This window comes from Garra rufa, chromosome 1 (assembly GCF_049309525.1).
Source record: "Garra rufa chromosome 1, GarRuf1.0, whole genome shotgun sequence".
Classification (NCBI taxonomy): Eukaryota; Metazoa; Chordata; class Actinopteri; order Cypriniformes; family Cyprinidae; genus Garra; species Garra rufa.
In genome coordinates this window covers 97,301,651-97,315,764 of record NC_133361.1, presented here as the reverse complement: position 1 = coordinate 97,315,764, position 14,114 = coordinate 97,301,651, and positions in this window count along the sequence as shown.

Here is a 14,114-nt window from a genome sequence, read left to right as displayed (position 1 = left end):
GTGCTGTACCCATGCGCTTATGGGCATGATTTATGCACTCCAATTTCACAATTTCATGTCCAGGGTATGGGTTGAGGGCAACCACCTCCTTAAATGCAGCACTATCTCCATCTGACAGCATCTCAGTATATCGCACCTGGTGACAACTGACTGACCTGGCCCACATCCTCTTAGCTGCCTCTTGCTCCATTGCTTTACTTGAGCCTGCAAAATTTTTAGCACAGTCAGTGTGTGCCTCCCTCCAGCTTTCAAATTCCTGGTCTGTTATTTTTCCTTCTCGTTTGGCACTATTCTTCAAGGCACATGCATGACAGTAGGAGGACAAGACCTCAAAGTTTATTACTAGACCTGTAAGGACGTCAATGCACACTCCAATGCCATAATTTGATGTGAAACCTCTTTTATGCCAGGTACCATCAAAAGACACGCTGATGTTTATAACTGCATCTTCATCCTCCATCAGTAATCTTGCCATATCTGCGTCAACCTCAGCATAAGCCTGCCTGATCTGCTCCCTGGCCCTGTGCAATGACCCCAAGCCTCTCTCAATTTCTGCAACTACAATGAAACAAATACTGTATAAATAAACGTTGATTTAATCAGGCTTTAATCATATTGCACATATAACTAAACTTATTTTGTAAAAGACAGTGGATTCTTATATGATTATGACATGATTATGTTATGTGTGTGTGTGTGTGTGTGTGTGTGTGTGTGTGTGTGTGTGTGTGCGTGCGTGAAAGTAAATCTGTCCAACAAAATATATTGAATATCATAACATTTATTTGTTAATATTGTATGTATAAATATGTTTACATTTTTATGCTTTAATGTGCATTATGAGGGGAAATATAAATGTAATGTGTCTCTCACTTCTGACACTATCCACAAGACAAAAGCATTTGGCATTTAGACACTACACTGCTTTGTTTTCTGGCTCAACCTTTTTCATACCTGTCACTTTTCTGTTGTGTCTCTGATAAGTCTTAAGGTGAAGGGAAGGTATCCCCAACACCTTGCTGATTTTTTTGAGAGCTGCATACCCCATTCCTAATTCATGTGCTAAGAGCACCATCCGCACATTCACATCAAATGCAACGTCGTTCCTAGACTCGTCTTGCAGACGCGTAGATGTGTAAACACTTCTGCAGTACCTATCTCTCTCACACAGACTGCACTCCAGCAACACACTGCTACAGAACCCATGATTCTGTGGATCGATGTTAATTTTCAACCCTGATCCAGCACAGTTAGGACAACACAAACCACTGACTAATTCATTCAATCATGCGACGTGAATTATGAGCCATTCCTGTGTGGCGCGGCTGTCATTCCCTCCAACAGACTCTCTCTTTCCCTTTCCAAACGATAGCTTTCGCGATGAGGCACTCGCTGATGGGGTTTCATTGTCTAATCTGTTGTTTACTTTCTTTTTACTAGCTCTTGCAAGTGACAGCTGTTTCCATCTTTTCTGTGAAACTTTATGAGCTGTTTTCGGTGTTGTCGGCATTTTCTCTCAGGTGCAGAATAAACAACGAAATGTGGCGCCTGTGAACCAATCACGTAGTCGGAAATTCACATGACCAATCAGATGTGGTTTTCAGCTGTAGATTCCCCGGCAAACTTTCGCGGTTGGTTATTTCTACAAAGGAAATGCCCATATTTGGATTAGATAGCGCTGTGCACGAGACTGGGAGCTTTACAATGATACCAGGCATGACTGTTTCTGTGAATGGAGACGGCACGGGAGCTCGCGTTAGAATGTTAACTTTTGGTGATTTCCGATAGAAATCTAAAGGCGCAAGCCGACAAAATATAATGAAATAACCACCTTAATGTGTAATGCTGACATATTTTTTATTTTGACATGAAAGCTTACATGTTAAGGGAGCAAACTGGCCCAAAATCTCAAAATTGACCACTGCATGAAAAAACGATGTTTTCACCTGCCGTGTCTCGCCTTAAGCAAAGTCAACACAATATAGCTAGTTGACACTGTAATGCATAAAAGAGCAAGTAATAATTAGGAATATGGACAATGCGTTTGCTCTGTCTACAATGTAAGAACTTCACATTTGTATATCATGAATTGAAAAGAGATCTCACAGGAAGTGCAGTTTTTTGGTTGAAACACAATAAAGGACATTGTTAGCATTTTTAACATAACTGTTTCGGGTTACAACTACAACCCTTGTTCCCTGAGAAAGAGAAGGAGACACAAGGACTAGGGGTGGCACGGTACATGAAAAACAACCGAACCGTTCGGTTCGCCTGTCTCGGTTCGGTGCGTGTGTGCACCGCACGGTTCAACGGTTCAACGCATGCGCAACGTAGCCTCGTGAGTGTCCTTTTTGCGCGAAATAAGAGGTGTGTGTAGACATACACACAGTAAAAGTGGAGTGCTGCAGGTTACGTCACGTGTAGAAATGGCAAGTGGGAGAGATAAGGAAGGCTGCCCGGTGTTGGAAGATGCGCCAGGTATGATACGCTGTTCATCCAACTTGGCTGTGCTTTCAATTTTATTAAAGGAAAGGATGAAGCTGATTGGTTGGTTCATGTCACATGGTCTGCGGTGAGCTTGCGGAATTTTGAAAAGTTGAGATGTTTTTATCTCGATGCGGCACGTACGCGCCTGAAAAAACGAGCATACCACGCGACGCGTCAACATTTGAAATAACAAACTTGAGTGCGCAAAAGATGCTTCATGTGAACGGCCCCTTAGCCAGGTCAGGTGTGTGGGAACATTTTGGATTTCATCTTTATTTGTCAGTTCATCTGAGAAGACATCACGCCAGTGTGTTGGTAGACATGCAAGTTACAGTTTTTCTCAATTGCTTAAACACATTTCTTGAAATTATGCCTCTTATTTGCGAAACTCTAAACACAAATCCACAACTCCTAACTCATTTCCCCAAACTTCCTATATTGAGGTCAAAATTAAGCTCTGTACTCAAAACAATTCAATCTTGCTGAAAAACCAAACTTTGCTTTCAGACATGACACACAAATCCTCAAAAACAAACACACTACAACACAGTTTTACACACTGATGAGATAAATTTAAAACAATACTACAAAAACAATACAAATAAAAAACTTTTCACATGATGAACACAACAAATCTATTCCTTTGCAAGTGTTTTATTCCTTAAAGTGCCCCTATTATGCCATTTTAAAGGTAGTTAATATTGTTGTAATAGTCTCTTAAAACAGGTTTACATGTATGCAAGTTCAAAAAACACTTTAGTTTTCTCCAAAATTAGATTTATTTTTACCCCGTTTCTAAATGATTCGTAAACGACTCGTTTGAAGCAGTTCGAAGAATCAGTCTCTCTAAACCCCTCCTTTCAGTGAGCACTCACTGCTGTGATTGGTCAGATGGTGCAGTCCTTTTGGATTGGTCTACCGCTACAGCGCAAACCGAAACCCCCATTGGCATAACTGAATGACAGCTGCGGAGACCTGTTAATGCATAGAAAAGATAGCCTCGATTTTACCCTATCAATTCGAGCCGGAGTCTGACGATGAAACGGTTGAAGTGTCACATCAACAAGAAACTGTTTTGCAAGCACGACCGGAGCAGGACGTTTCTCAGTGGGTGTCATATGTTAACTGTGGACAGTGTTTGCAATTTGCTTTTGTAAGCGAACCGGGCACACCTCTACGTTGTGAACTTCAACACTGTACAATCCATAACACTGCGTTAAGCCATCGTTTATCATTATCATTACTTAAACTAATAAGGCAGACAGACAGTCAAGCTGCATCAATCACAAGACTTTTTAGACTACATTGCACTCACAGCTGAACAACAGAACTACAGAAACGCAAGTTAGCCGCTTACCAAGACATGTGCGGGGTTGTTACACACCATAACATACACAAAGACGTATTTTGAACGATCGCTAGAAAATACAATTATTAATCATACTTACAGGTAGAAGTTCAGAGGAGCAAGCCGGTCCAAATAAACTGGGCACTGATCCATTTTTTAAAACCAAGCCTTTGGTGAATCTCGCGTTGTAACGTTACTCCCCAAGATTAGAAAAGCAGTCATCAGTAAAATGACGCGAACACAACACAAGATTGGCATTGGACTGCTGAGGTGTTGAAAAAATTAATGTTAACCACTGATAGTTTCATCTTTCGGAAGGGCATATAAAACAAATTCACTCTCACAGGCTGTCACAGCGCAGGGCGTCTTCTTGACATGATGTAATCCACGTGAAAATGGTAGGCCTGCTGTTTGTGGGCGGGCAAGTTGTTCGCGAAATTGAATGTGGGCGGACATTACGCAAATGTGTAGCTCGTGACGTGTGGCCGTTACAGAAAAACGATTCGAATTGCTGACGACTCGTTTAGGCGAATGTGAGCCGACTCTTTTTTTTGATAGACAAAAACTTTATTTATAGTGCACTGTCGGCGTCACAACTTTGCAGATAGTTTATGTTCACATACAGCTACATGACACACTACATGAAATATCATATTTGAAAAGGCATAATAGGGGCACTTTAATTTAATGTACTGTACAGTACAAAACAGCAAAAAACAACAAAATAATTATTCGGCCCAGCATCCTGTCTTTGGTTTAGAACAGGCCAAAGAACCTCTTCAGCATCACAGGCTAAATTAGCCCTGGCCAGGCAGCAGGGGTCAAATCCTCTTGCATGCCTGATCCAACCCTGGCACTCATCAACTAAAATATGAGACTGCTTGTCTTCTTGCCCTTGCTCTTCCTCTGTCTCTTCCATGCTGTTGTCGTCATCGTCCTCCTTCTCCTCCTCCTCTTCCTCTTTCACCTCCTACTCTTCCTCTTCAAAATTACACATTACTGTATGTGGGATATTGATTGAAAAAGACTGGATAGGATTCACAGTTACACTTGTACTAGTGGTCTGACAAAAAAAAAAAAAAAAAAAAATAAAAGCACACAACGTCATTGTGAAACAGAAAAAAAAAAGAACAAGCACAAAGGTGAAAAGAAAAATAAGAAAGTCCACTGTCAGAATTTGTAACTCCGGTGTTGTCCTCTGTCTATATGCTTTCCAATGGAAGGTTCATGAGATGTACCTTTGATCTATTTCAGAGAACTGCTTTATCATTGGTTGATCTATATTATCTTCATTAGTGAAAGTCAAGATTCACTTGAATAATTCATGGCAAATTTACAAAAAGTCTAATAGAAATGTGTAGAATATATGATTGACAGTTTAGGACAACTAGATCAAAAATTTTGCATTTAGGTAATGATTTATACGATTAGCTAATGACTTGATGTTTTGAGGGGGAAGACTATTGCACAGAGAACTACGGTATATAATACATTTTGAGCAACATGACAATAGCAACTGAAACTGCACAAATGTATATTTCATTTCTGATCTGAGAAATGCACCGAAGTGACTGAGAAAAACTTTTTTCCTTTTATCTCCATCGAAGGTTCTGATTGGTGTGTGCTAAATTTTGACTCCTAGTGTTTCCAGTTGGGTAATTGTGTGCTAATTGAGCTCAAACTTCGCAGACTTGAGTGAACAATATTGAATGCTTGTGCTTTCTAAATGACCACATGGTGTAAGCACTGAGAAATGCAGGGATTTGTGTGTAGAGTTTTGAAGTAACAGTTCACCAAATATAACTCATGTGTCAAAGCAGGGAATAGTGTTTATAGTTTAGGGAAATGGGTGTGCTTTTTCAAAAATGGCGTTATAGTTTTGAAATTTTAGTTCAAAAGACTGGTTATAGTGTTTTAGCAATTGAGAATTCTTCAGTTCAGTCTTTATGTGCTATAAAGGTAGCCTGGGTTTCCCCATCCTGCCTTGCGCAGCGCGATTTTATTCACGCGCCTAGTCTGTCATGACAAATCATGACGAAGTCATAACGTGGTCTGGCGTTAGCCAGGCTACTAAAAAGGCACACAAATTCCTGTAGAGATACACATTGTCCTGTTTTTGTCAAACAAATGAAAAGCATGTCATCAATGTCTTCTCTCTTGCTGTATCAAATCTCCCCTAGCTTTCCTCAGAGATGGTCTCAATAATGTCAAGTCCAGTTCAGTTTGTGCATGATTAGGCTACATGATATAACTTTTTTTTTTTTAATAATGTATCCTAAATTGTGGATAATCAAGCTACATTTCATATGCCAAAGTAAACTTCTGGAGTGTTAAATATTAAAATGAAAAATAAAAACAAGAACCGTACAGAACCGAAAACCGTGACCCTAAAACCGCAATACGAACCGAACCGTGGGTTTTGTGAACCGTGCCACCCCTAACAAGGACATACAGAGACAGGCTCCTCCCAGGATCCATTCTTCTCCTTCTGTTTTTCCATCAGAGCAAGGATGCGCCTTCCAGAAGGGGGATGATATGCCAGGAATATGGACCTGTTTCTGTTTCTGTGTGCCCTTTTTTGGTCCTGTTCCTTTTCTTTAGTCCAGTTTGTCATTCTGTGCACCTGTGTTCCCAGTTACCCCTTATATTAAAATCAAAGTCTGTGCATTCTGTCTCTGTTGGGTCTCTATCGTCCAATATGTGTGTCTTCCCTGTTCAAGTATTGGAGCAATTTAACATTTTATTAAGCACTGTCACCCTGTCTATAACATCTCCGCAATTTACCCTGACTCCGATGCTGGATGGCGTTTGTCCCGATGGAGCCGGAGTGTGTGCTGTCCCTGGCTGTCGGTGGGGATCGCCTGGGGAGGTGCGGAGGGGTGACGGGACTGGTCCGTCCATGGAGACGCGGCGCTGGCTAATGAATCAACAGGTGAACTTGGGCAGCGGCTGAAGTTACCAATTTTGGACAAAGTGGAAAATGCAGAGCTGTGCTGTCTAGCAGGAGTAAAGGCAGTGGCAGTACAGGTCCTTTAAAAAAACTAGCATATTGTGATAAAGTTCATTATTTTCTGTAATGTACTGATAAACATTAGACTTTAACATATTTTAGATTCATTAAACACAACTGAAGTAGTTTAAGCCTTTTATTGTTTTAATATTGATGATTTTGGCATATAGCTTATGAAAACCCAAAATTCTTATCTCAAAAAATTTGCATATCATGAAAAGGTTCTCTAAACGAGCTATTAACCTAATCATCTGAATCAACTAATTAACTCTAAACACCTGCGAAAGATTCCTGAGGCTTTTGAAAAATCCCAGCCTGGTTCATTACTCAAAACCGCAATCATGGGTAAGACTGCCGACCAGACTGCTGTCCAGAAGGCCATCATTGACACCCTCAAGCAAGAGGGTAAGACACAGAAAGAAATTTCTGAATGAATAGGCTGTTCCCAGAGTGCTGTATCAAGGCACCTCAGTGGGAAGTCTGTGGGAAGGAAAAAGTGTGGCAGAAAACGCTGCACAACGAGAAGACGTGACCGGACCCTGAGGAAGATTGTGGTGAAGGACCAATTCCAGACCTTGGGGGACCTGCGGAAGCAGTGAACTGAGTCTGGAGTAGAAACATCCAGAGCCACCGTGTACAGGCGTGTGCAGGAAATGGGCTACAGAGAAGCAGCACTGGACTGTTGCTCAGTGGTCCAAAGTACTTTTTTCGTATGAAAGCAAATTTTGCATGTCATTCGGAAATCAAGGTGCCAGAGTCTGGAGGAAGACTGGGGAGAGGAAAATGCCAAAATGCCTGAAGTCCAGTGTCAAGTACCCACAGTCAGTGATGGTCTGGGGTGCCATGTCACCTGCTGGTGTTGGTCCACTGTGTTTTATCAAGGGCAGGGTCAATGTAGCTAGCTATCAGGAGATTTTGAAGCACTTCATGCTTCCATCTGCTGAAAAGCTTTATGGAGATGAAGATTACATTTTTCAGCACGACCTAGCACCTGCTCACAGTGCCAAAACCACTGGTAAATGGTTCACTGACCATGGTATTACTGTGCTCAATTGGCCTGCCAACTCTCCTGACCTGAACCCCATAGAGAATCTGTGGGATATTGTGAAGAGAAAGTTGAGAGACGCAAGACCCAACACTCTGAATGAGCTTAAGGCCGCTATCGAAGCATCCTGGGCCTCCATAACACCTCAGCAGTGCCACAGGCTGATTGCCTCCATGCCACGCCGCATTGAAGCAGTCATTTCTGCACAAGGATTCCCGACCAAGTTTTGAGTGCATAACTGAACATAATTATTTGAATGTTGACTTTTTTTGTATTAAAAACACTTTTCTTTTATTGCTCGGATGAAATATGCTAATTTTTTTAAATTTTGGGGTTTTCATGAGCTGTATGCCAAAATCATCAATATTAAAACAATAAAAGGCTTGAACTACTTCAGTTGTGTGTAATGAATCTAAAATATATGAAAGTCTCATGTTTATCAGTACATTAAAGAAAATAGTGAACTTTATCACAATATGCAAATTTTTTTGAAAAGAACCTGTAGTGTTTGATCAATCTGAGATCACTTACATGGACACTGAGGTGAGTTCTATGCCTCACATTAATCCTTATATGCCAGTTACAGTTAATTGTCATTACCGTAATGGCCCGTCTGCAATAATGGACAAATGCCAACAGAGTTTTACGAGGGCTAAAAGGCATGCAATAAATTAAATGCAATATTGAAACAGAAGAAGTCAAGACTCTTTCAAACTGTGAATCATGCTAAAGTCATCTGGAACTCTGGGAATAAATTTAAAGGAATACTGGGAGGACATATAAATATAAGAAGTATATGACCAAAAATAGATCAGATACAGAATTTACTTATTGATTCCAATTTGGATTTTTTATGTATATCTGAGACTTGGTTGAATCTTAATGTTCTTTGACCTAATTAATGTACCAGGATATACTTGTTATAGGAGAGATAGGGTCAGTGGAAGGGGTGGTGTTGTTTTTATTTATATAAGGGAGCATTTTAGATGTTTACAATTTGAATTGAAGGTGAACATGGAGTGCTTGGGATTAAATGTTATTCTTTCTCCAAATATGACATTTAACATAGTAGTGCTTTATAATCCTCCATGTCATGATGCAAAGTTTTATAATGAACTGAAGAATCTTCTTTCTACTCTTGATAACTGCTGTGAATGTATGATGTCTGGTGATTTTAATATTAATTGGATGGTCAGTGTTGGGGAGTAACTAGTTACATGTAACGCCGTTACGTAATTTAATTACAAAATAAATGTAACAGTAATTCGTTAAAGTTACTTAGAAAAATGTGTAATTAAATTACAGTTAGAAGATTACAAATGGGGTTCATCTAAAAATTTTCTTTAAAAATCTGGGATATGTTGAATAATATTAATCTGTTGCTTTGCCTGTTTTTGATATGCACGATGCCTTCTGCTAAGGCCATTTATTAAAGCGGTGCTATTCTGATGCTTTTGATTGGTTTGAATTTGGGGTGCACCACGTCTGCCAATTAGGTTAATCCTCTTTGTCAGCGCGTTCATCGTCCCCTTTGTGTGTTGGAGACTAATATTAAAAACATTCATAACAAATTAGCTAGCCTGCTAGCTGCCTTTACCAGACACACTTGTATTTATGAACCCTTTCACAAAAAAATCAAATTTTTTCTCCTTGAATAAGGTTGGTAATGTCAGATCTAACTTGCGATTTTATCAGATTAACCCATTTTAATTTTGAGTGTAATTTGTAAAATCAGTGTTTAGACTACTGCGTGATTTTCAGCTGAAACGTGACTAATGATTTGAAGGATGAAAATCCGCTGCAGTTTAGTTTATTTTCGAATAATATAGATCTATTTTTCTCAAGGGCGTGAAACTTTTCTCTGTAATGATCGATGTTGACCTAACGTGCCACCTAGTGGACAAATCTCTCAATTAGTTTGTCCCATTTTGTTTTGCAAAATCGAGCTATTATCTAGTGAAGCGCCCCAGTTGGTCACTGAATCTAAGCAGTGTTTTAGATGAAATGTAACTTTATTTAAAAAAAAAAAAAAAAAAAAAAAACAATACCATGGATTTTATGACACAGCTTCAATGATGGAGTCTGTTTGGATTTGGCAGTATCTATTCTAGAATCTATTCTTTCTTCTGTTAGTGAGAAATAATTATTAGCCCTGTATGGTATAATGATTTCCCTTCACACATAGTGGTAAAAAAAATTATAATAGTATGCAGATTTGTAAAAAAAAAATATTATATCAGTCAGAAGAAAAAAACGTGTTTTTACTACATTATTATAATCTAGAATTGTGTTTTCTCTTAAATATAACTAAAAATAATTATGTAGGAGCCATGTTCTCATTTAAGTTTATAAATTATCTATTATTTTAAATAGATAATTTAGATATTTAGAGAAATCTTTTTTTAAGATTTAAGTTTTTCAAGGCATTGTTACTTGTCAGTGTGTCCTGTCATAGCTATGCAAAATTTTGATTTTGTAACAACATTAAACAATTGTTTGTTATAAGGTCTGGTTTTGTGATGGCTGTACTTTAAAATTAAATTAATATAATCTTAATTCAAGTGATGAAAGATTTTGAAATTCTAACAGTAAACTACTGTAAGGTCACACCTGCTTGATATAAATGCTTGAAAATGATTTAGTTGAAAATATCCATTAGAAACTTAAAAGTAATCAAAAAGTAATCAGATGTAATCAGTTACTTTACTTTTCTAAAGTAATTGAAAAGGTACACTACTTATTACATTTTAAATAGGGTAATTTGTAATCTGTAATCTATTACATTTCCAAAGTAACCTCCCCAACACTGTGCATCAAATATAAAAAAAAAAGCATGCAAGACATGTTAAGTGGTAAAAAAACTATGGCAGGTTAATTATTTTCTGCAGTAAATAAGTTTCTACTTGCAAAAATGTTCAAATAGATTTTCATGTAAAACTACAAAAACTGTGATTTATATAAAGGATGAAAGGAAAATGAACAACGATTTGTGGAAATTACATTTACATTTACATTTACATTTATTCATTTAGCCGACGCTTTTATCCAAAGCGACTTACAATTGGGAATACAACAAGTGATTCATCCTAAGGAGGCAGATCAACATAGGAAGTGTTCAAAAATACCATATGTCAGGCGTTGTTAGAAGAGTGCAGGCTAGAAGGAGAAGATCAAGAAAGAGAGGAAAAACAGGCTAGAAGGGATTTTTTTTTTTATTGAGTCAGATAGTGTCGAAAAAGATGGGTTTACAGCAGTCGTTTGAAAGCTGTTAAGGAGTCTGCATTCCGGATAGGGGTGGGAAGATCATTCCACCAGGCAGGGACATTGAACGAGAATGTTCTAGACAGTGATTTAATACCTCTCTGTGGTGGTACAATGAGGCGTCTTTCACTAGAGGATCTCAGGCTTCTGGAAGGAGTGTAGATGTGTAGTAGTGAATGGAGGCATCAGTGTCTTGAATTTGATGCACGCTGTAACCGGTAGCCAGTGCAGGGATATGAAGAGAGGTGTAACATGGGCCTTTTTGGGCTCGTTGAAGACCAGTCGTGCTGCTGCATTCTGAATCATTTGTAGAGGCTTGATTGTACATGCTGGAAGACCAGCTAAAAGAGCATTGCAGTAGTCCAGCCTGGAAATGACCAGGGCCTGGACGAGGAGTTGTGTAGCATGCTCTGTTAGAAAGGGCCTGATCTTTCAGATGTTGTACAATGCAAACCTGCAAGATCGAGCGGTCTTAGCTATGTGGTCTTTAAAAGTCAGTTGGTTGTCAAAGATAACACCCAGATTTCTGGCTGAAGTTGATGGGGTAATTGTTGATGAACCTAACTGGATGGAGAAGTCATGCTGTAACGATGGAGTGGCAGGAAAGATAAGGAGTTCCGTCTTTGCTAGATTGAGCTGTAGATGGTGTTCCTTCATCCATGCAGAGATATCCGCCAGGCAACCTGAGATCCGTGCAGCTACCGATGGATCGTCTGGTTTGAAAGAAAGATAGAGCTGTGTGTCATCAGCATAGCAATGGTAGGAGAAGCCATGTGCCTGTATGATGGGGCCCAGAGATGTAGTGTATATGGAGAAGAGGAGAGGTCCAAGACCTGAACCCTGAGGAACCCCAGTGACCAGTTGATGAGTTTTGGATACCTCGCCTCCCCAGGCCACTCTGAAAGACCTACCAGAGAGGTAGGATTTGAACCAGTGAAGTGAAGTCCCTGTAATACCCAGCATTAAGAGGGTGGACAGGAGGATCTGGTGATTCACAGTTTCAAAAGCTGCAGATAGGTCCAGCAAGATGAGTACCGATGATTTGGACTCAGCTTTTGCCGTCCGCAAGGCTTCAGTGACAGACAGTAGCGCAGTCTCAGTTGAATGGCCGCTTCTGAACCCTGATTGGTTAGAGTCCAGTAGATTGTTCTGTGAGAGGAATAAGGATAGCTGGTTGAAAACAGCCCGTTCCAGTGTTTTTGCTATGAATGGAAGGAGGGAGACAGGTCTGTAGTTGTCTATGAGTGAAGAGTTAAGTGTAGGTTTTTTGAGCAGCGGGGTTACCCGGGCCTGCTTAAATGTAGTGGGAAAAGTGCCTGTGAGAAGAGATGTGTTGATGATGTGTGTGAGCGCCGGTAGGATTGTAGGGGAGATTGCTTGGAGAAGGTGTGAGGGGATATGATCTAAAGGACATGTCGTCGGATGGCTGGAGAGGAAAAGTTTGGTTACTTCTGCCTCTGAGCAAGGACAGAAGGAGAAGTGGGGGGTTCCAGCCGTGATTGTGGTCAATTTTAGTTCCTGTATGTGTGGAGCTGAGAACTTATTATTGATCGATGTAGTTTTGCCTGTGAAAAATGTGGCGAAATCATCAGCTGTTATAGAAGTTGTGGGAGGTGGTGGAGGGGGACAAAGCAGTGTATTAAATGTTTTGAAAAGGTTGCGTGCGTCCGGGGAATTGTTGATCCTGTTGTGGAAGTATGAAGATTTGGCTGTATGTACTTGGGTAGCGAAATATGAGAGCATAGACCGATACATACTGAGGTCGGATGGATCCTTAGATTTGTGCCATTTTCTCTCGGCTGCCCTAAGTTTGGAACGATGCTCACGAAGAACATCGGATAACCAAGGGGTTGTCGGAGCAGATCGTGCTGGCCTGGAGGAGAGAGGGCATATAGCATCTAGACAGGAGGTAAGAGTGGAGCATAAGGTGTCAGTTGCTGCATTAGTGTCCAGGGATGAGAAGTGAGTAGGAGAGGGAAGGGAGGAGGATACTAAAGAAGAAAGATGGGAGTGTGAGAGAGAGCGTAGGTTTCTTCTGAAAGTAACAGGTAGAGGGGTTGGGAGTGCACAAGTAGCAAGATGTAGGTCAAATGTAATGAAGAAGTGGTCAGAGATGTGTAGGGGTTTGACCACAATGTTGTCTGAAATACAATTTCGCATGTAAATGTGATCAAGTTGGTTGCCAGATTTATGAGTGCATGTAGTGATAACACGTTGTAGATCAAATGAAGCTAGAAGTGAATTGAAGTCAGCAGCATAGGGTTTGTGAGTTCAAATGTCTCGCCCGCACGCAAAATGGCTCAATCGAAACTCAAAAAGCAACAGCTTCGCACTTGTAATAGCTCCAGAAGGGAACGATATGAAAAAAAACAAAAGCTTCCCTTGGAGCGTACTCTCAGTTATCAATTTTAATATTTGCAATAAAAACTAGAATTTAAAGCAAAACAATCGCAGGACAAATAACAGAAGAACACTCCTTTTCTAACAGTGAATAGATGTAAATAAAACAAACTAATAACTAAATAGAACAACAGAGTACTTTAAGAAGCAGCTCAAAATTAATATTAACGAATAAGTGAATAGAAACTACAGAGTGCGTTTTAGAAGCTGCTCAAATTTAATATTAACCAATAAGTAAATAGAAACTATAGAGTGCGTTTTAGAAGCAGCTCAAATTTAATATTAACCAATAAGTAAATAGAAACTACAGAGTGCGTTTTAGAAGCTGCTCAAATTTAATATTAACCAATAAGTAAATAGAAACTACAGAGTGCGTTTTAGAAGCTGCTCAAATTTAATATTAACCAAGAAGTAAATAGAAACTACAGAGTGCGTTTTAGAAGCTGCTCAAATTTAATATTAACCAATAAGTAAATAGAAACTACAGAGTGCGTTTTAGAAGCAGCTCAAATTTAATATTAACCAATAAGTAAATAGAAACTACAGAGTGCGTTTTAGAAGCA